Below are 6,000 nucleotides of genomic sequence, written 5' to 3'. Positions count from 1 at the left end.
TTTAAAGTCACCACTTTCTTATGACTGTTGATGTGGCAAAGTGTGTGTGTGTGTGTGTGTGTGTGTGTGTGTAAGAGAGAGAGGGAGAGAGAGAGAATATGAATCACAGGGGTCCTGGGCAATGAATCCCCCTTCCACAGGGCAGTAAATGCTGCTGCTTTAAGACAAGATGATAAGAAGCACTTGCTTCACACTCCTCCTCACTATCTGTCCCCATCTCTTCCTTTGGAAAGGCTAATGATTAACACCCCGAATTCAAAGCCCTCCCAGACCCCTCCTGTGGGTATGAGTGTGCTGAAGTTCGGGGCAGCATGGACATTCCTCAGCCATAAAGTTAGCTTGGGTTAAAACCTAAAACGCAGCCTAATTGGCCAGTGGCCCTTTCTAGCGAATAAGGAGGTTTCTGTTTTAAGAAATAAAGTGACTCCTTGGCTGTTGATTCACAGCCCACAGGGAGATTTCTGATCTGAGGCTTCCTAGCCTCTGTAGAAATTTGCATACAGCCTCCACTTCCTGCTTCGGAGCCGGTTCAACTGCTTACCTGGGCCTGGAGAGGGTGGAGGGAGGCCGGCGCGACCCGAGGGAGTGACCTGAGAAGCCGGGAGCACGACCACCCAGTTGGCCCGTCTGTCTGTCCGCGGTGGTTTTAAGGTAAGTTATTCAGAGTTGTCGCCTCCCACGCCTTACTTTTTAACCCAACCACCAACCCATTTTCCAAAACTTTTTTTTTCTCTTTTACTGCGATGTTCTGCTTCTTTCCCTCCCTCTTCCTCTTTCCCCCTCGTTTTGTTGACTTGCCACCAACTTGGGCTGGGAAAATGACAGTTACATTTTTTGCTGCGAGGAAGTGTTAGTGGTTTAGTATTTCAGACAGTCAAACCAGATTAACTCTTCCAGGAGTGGAGGCACACACACTGGTACTTTGGGAGCTGCCTGAGAAGCCATTTGCGTGAGGACTTAGTGTGCCAAGGAATTGCGATGAAAAAAGCCCCACTTCTCCAAGGAGAGAGTCGAGGATGGCAGAGATTTAGTCATTGGCTTCCAGCCCCAGGACACGTCAGTGGCAGAGATGGAAGAACTCCCAAGTTTTCGCGATCCCTGTTTCCTGTAGGGAAAAAAGTCAACAGCACATTCTTAGGCCCGGAAGGTCAACTGAGCTCTGTGCTGGGGGCACAGGAGGGGGGGGTCTGTCTTCAATCCCTGGCCCACAGTCCCCCACCCCTCCTCAGCAACCTAGACTTCTACTGGCATTGAACTGAGCCTTTAGGGAAAACTAGGGAAGAAATGCTCTTACTTGATCTTAGAAGCTAATGAAGTTTCATGTGACTTTCGAATTCAAGATACTCTCTTAGAATAGGAGGGTGTTTTTTTAATAAAGGAGTGGGGTGTGGGAGAAGCCACATAAATAATAAAAAAGAGGACAAGAAACTTGGCTTCAACGTCTCGCTGCACTCCTTATTGGTCTATGACTTAGGCAATTCTTGTCAGCGTCTCTGTGCCTGGATTTCTTCATCAATAAAATGTGTGTGGGGTGAGGCGGGGGTGGTGAGCTAACATGGTTTTGTCCCAAACCCCTTCTAACAAAATTAAGCCAAAGTAATAGGAGTCCCAGAGGGGTAGCCTTCATGGGTGGTCTTGGAAGATTTGTTTTGTTTACTGAGCATTCAAATATATTAATTTTACCTCCTGCTACTAGATGGTTAGTTCCTCCAGGAAAAGAACTTGATTTCGTAATACTTTTCTACCCCCTCAGCCCCCACTCTAATATCAAAAACCCTCTTAATTGCTCTGGCTCCTCCATATAGGCACTCTGATTGGTTTTACTCATCTGGTCTCGGGACAAAAGGTAAAGCAGCAGCCTGGTTGAAAGACTGGGGTCAGGCGGGCAGCCTCATGGCTCTGCATGAGAGCTGCCTGGAACTTGGGCTTTTTTGGTTCTAGCTAAATAGAAAACAGGATTTCTTGAGTTAGTTGTTGTCCTGTTTGTGTTACCCAAGAAGAACCTTCCTATCCATTTGGCCAGAGTCAAAGCAGGTCAGGGAGCTGGTAGACAAGGCTGGCTCCAGAGGGCTGCATTACTGACTTGGCGGGAGCTGGAAACCACTCCTCAGCTAGACCAATCACTATGTGTGTGGCCTTTAGTGGGAGGAGAAAGCAAGCTGAGGAGCACGTCCTGATACCATGTAAGGGTGATGATTGTGATCAGACACATCAGTAGACTAGACACACAGAATCCTTAACCTTTTCCTAGCCACTACTCTTTGAATTATTGTCATGGTTACTATTTCTTTGGGGCAATTCCTCAGTCAACACAGTTCAAATAAATGCTGGATGACAGGGATGAGCTGACTCAGAGCTTTCAGGATTGCTAAACTGTTTCTGTGGCATATCGGGGCCCTGGGATAGTGTTTGTCATGGTTTTGGATGGCTCTCCCTACCCCGCTGCCTGGAGAGGACAGGAACTCCTCATCACAGGCGATGAGTTACAGCTTTTATTTTTGAAAAATGATGCACCGTTATCTGCAATCAGGCTAACAGTTGTTGGATTACCAGTCTCACTTTGATCCAGAAGGACTACCCATAGTCATTCAGAATCTGGTGTTGCCACTCTAAGTCATTCCATGATGGAGCCTCACCAGGTAGAGGGGACCCTGCTAACTCGGAGTCAAGTCTCAGCTGAACCTGAGTGTTGGGGCAAAGGGTCTTACCATAGGGACACATCCTTTTGGAGGGTGCAAAGACAGAGATGTTTAAGCCTGCTTCTCTCTGGATTAAAAAGTTAGTGACTTTTAAATGCTCTGAAAATTGGAAGAGGAAAATGCAGTCATATTTGACGACATTCTCTAACAGGCACTCAGAACGACAGATTATGTGGGAAGTTTGTCTAAATTAAATCTAGGTTTTACAACATCACAGAATCAGAATCTCAGAAATATCCTGAATTCAACTCATTTTTCTGTCACAGGCAATTTTAGGTTAGCTATTAAAAACATATATGAATTGCAAGCAATTACTACAGGAAAAAAAAAAAACCCCAGGAGCCCAGATGAAGTACATTAAACTTAAAATTCTTTTCAGATCCAACAAGATGACCCTTCGTGTTTCAGATCACCTTTCTCTATCAAAACAATGCTGCAGTCCGTCCGTGAGAAAGCATGTGAGGCTCTGAATCGAGTCCTTCTCCCCCTGGGCCTCTCCCATTTCTTCCCAATGCCTTGTCACCAAGATATTTTTAGTTCATGAAACCCAGGCTGTCCTTTCTCCCTCCAACATTCTTTGCATCTATTTCCCAGCAGACCTCCTACTAGCCCACATGTGCTTCAGTGCCTAAGTGCTCAACTCACTATGTGTGTGTCCACATGTACACAGACCTTCTTGGAGACCGGAAGTTGTAAATTGGTTGAGGAAGGAGAGTGGGCTTGCAGCCACCTCCCGCTTAGAGCTGTGCCAGTTTGGCTTGGTTCCTGTGAAGGCAGCTGAGATCAAACTATTTGGGAGTGATGAGACTGATGGAACCCCCAGCCCCCTGACTCATGTGTCCCCTCCTTCTACCCATAGACCTGACTGGGGTCTTGGCAGTTCCCTCAACAATGAGAGCAAGGGCAAGTTGGTATTTCTCTGCTTTATTGTTTTCTAGCACTTGGGATTCCAATGTTTTTCCTTCTTACCCTTCCAGGCTCAACAGGATTCTCTCCCTTTTCTGAACTCCTTTCCTCTCTGTCTTGCCGGTCCAGATCCTTCTTGCCTTACCAGTTCACTCTGTAACACTCTTCCTTCGACCTGTATTCATTCTTTTCCTTTCTTTCCAACTGCTCCTTGCCATAAACACAAAAATCACAATTGAATCACAATTGAATTAAGTCATTCACCTGCACCAATAAAGGGCATATTGGCATATTTTTATTTTTAAAGATTTATGTGTTCATGCATACAAGAACTGGAGTGTCAGCCAGAGGTGCAGGGCGGGGAGAGGGGGTGAGAGGATTCACTAGAGACCAAGTGGGGAGCAGAACAGGCAGACTAAATGAAATACACTGCAGAGGGGAGCAGTGGGTGAGACAGGAGAGGTCTGCTGGGCCATATGGGTATCTCCCTGGCTGGGGATAGCTTCATAGTGCTGACACTTAACCTCTTGTGCCACCAGGAAGGCCCAAGGGCATTTTTTTTTTAAGATTTATTTATTTATACAAGGGGCCTCCCCGATGGCACAGCAAAGCTGCCCGCAGCCTCTGCAGCGCTGGTTCAATCCCCGGTCGCTGGGCGAAGGTTCCATATGGCATGCAGACCTCTCCTGTCTTGCCTGCTGCTCCCCTCAGCAGTATATTTCATCAGTCTGCCTGTTCTGTTCTCCGCTCTGGCTCTGGTGAATTCTCTTAACCTCCCGCACTTCTGACTGTACCCAGTGCTTATATAAATAAATAAATAAAATCTTTTAAAAAAAAAAAAAGAACCAGGGTACAGGCCAGATGAACGGGAGGGTGGGAGGACTCACCAGAGACAGAGCGGGGAACAGAACAGGCAGACTGATGAAATACCCTGCTGAGGGGAGCAGCGGGCGAGACAGGAGAGGTCTGCCTTGCCATGTGGGCCTCTCCATGGCCAGAGGGGATCAAACTGGCACTGCAGAGGCTGCGGACAGCTTCACAGCACTGCACTCAACCGCTGCACCACCAGGGAGGCCCCCAAGGGCATATTTTTAAAATGTCCTTTAAGGTTTCCCCATTTCCTAGCTTCTTCTACTCTTCCACTGTCCTTTCTTCTTTTCCAATCCTTCTTTCCCACCTGACTTTTCCTTCAATCCCTTTCTCTCCTTTACGCTGGAGCCTGGACTGAATTAAGAATCACAAATGTGTACTTAGAGAAACCTTATCTGAAACAACACACAAGCAAACAACCAATTGACCCATGAGCTGGGTTGAGGTTATTCCCTAAATGTTTATTACCGCCTTCCAAGGTGGCAGAGTCAGCCCATTCAGTCAGCCAGTCCATTCCAATTAGTCCATTAGCCTCCTTATTTAGTAGCTCAGAGGAGTTACAGAGTGACCCTCTTCAAATCAGGTCAGGTCACAATGCACGGTCTTTAGCCTGATGTAAGTCTTGCTGTGCAGGGTGTGAACAGGGCCAGTAAACGTTCCCTTGACTCCAAGGCTCACCACTGCTTCAGATCCTCTGGCAAACCAAATGGAAGAACTTCTTTGTCTGGGAAATTCTGCAAGTAAACTTGGAAGTACTTATTCACAGGAATTGAACCAGAGCCAGAGAGTCCACTCAAGATCTTCTCCTAAGCAAACCCATGTTGTGAGCGTTTGCATGCATTTAAGTAGTAAACAAGGATCATTGATGAGTTTAAAGATTCTTTTAAATTCATGACTTTTAGACACTTAAAAAAATTATCTCCTGGGAATGAAGTAAGACATTGAAAATCTGTAATTGAAAGTTGTCAGATCCAAATTAGACCTATAGATTCTCCTACCTATGAATTTATATATTTATTTATTATGTCTACCTGAAATATTCATGTTGTATGTCTCTTGGACTCTTCAACCCTATTGTAGACCAAAAGAATGCTTTCAAAAATGCAAGTAGTTAGTGAACAGCAAACCTTGATTATTTAGGAGCTGGTAATATGGTTTATTTTTTTTTAAAGATTTATTTATTCATACAAGAGCTGGGTGTAAAGGCCAGGACTGGCCACAGTGCAGGTTTTCTGGGATCATGCAGACCGGGTAAAGGAGGAGTCAGAGTCCTCAGTAGTTTTGCAGGTTTTTTATTTGGGGTTCACCAGGCATATGGCAGGCAGGGGTGCTGGCTGGGGGGCTGGGAGGCTGGCAGGCCTCCCAGCCCCCAGCAAGTCCTCACTCTATCTGGGCTCTCTAGCGTTCTTTCTGCTGCTTCTCAGCTTCGGCTGCTGCTGCTGCTGCTGCTGCTGCTGCTGCTGCTGCTGCTGCTGCTGCTGCTGCTGCTGCTGCTGCTGCTGCTGCTGCTGCTGCTGCTGCTGCT

The 6,000-nt window shown here is 46.6% G+C and overlaps 1 protein-coding gene across 1 annotated transcript in view; it reads left to right on the top strand.

The window, feature by feature from the left end:
- The first annotated feature begins 254 nt into the window (after positions 1 to 254).
- TRAF3IP2 (TRAF3 interacting protein 2) overlaps positions 255 to 6,000 on the top strand; it is a 43,712-nt gene continuing 37,966 nt past the window's right edge. The window contains exon 1 of the mRNA XM_037520241.2: positions 255 to 651. The gene's annotated coding sequence lies outside the window, so the exon portion shown is untranslated. The remainder of the gene's footprint in view (positions 652 to 6,000) is intronic.

This window comes from Talpa occidentalis, unplaced genomic scaffold, assembly GCF_014898055.3.
Source record: "Talpa occidentalis isolate TD23 unplaced genomic scaffold, MPIMG_talOcc4v2.1 talOcc4.2, whole genome shotgun sequence".
Classification (NCBI taxonomy): domain Eukaryota; kingdom Metazoa; phylum Chordata; class Mammalia; order Eulipotyphla; family Talpidae; genus Talpa; species Talpa occidentalis.
This window is presented reverse-complemented; position numbering and strand designations above follow the sequence as displayed.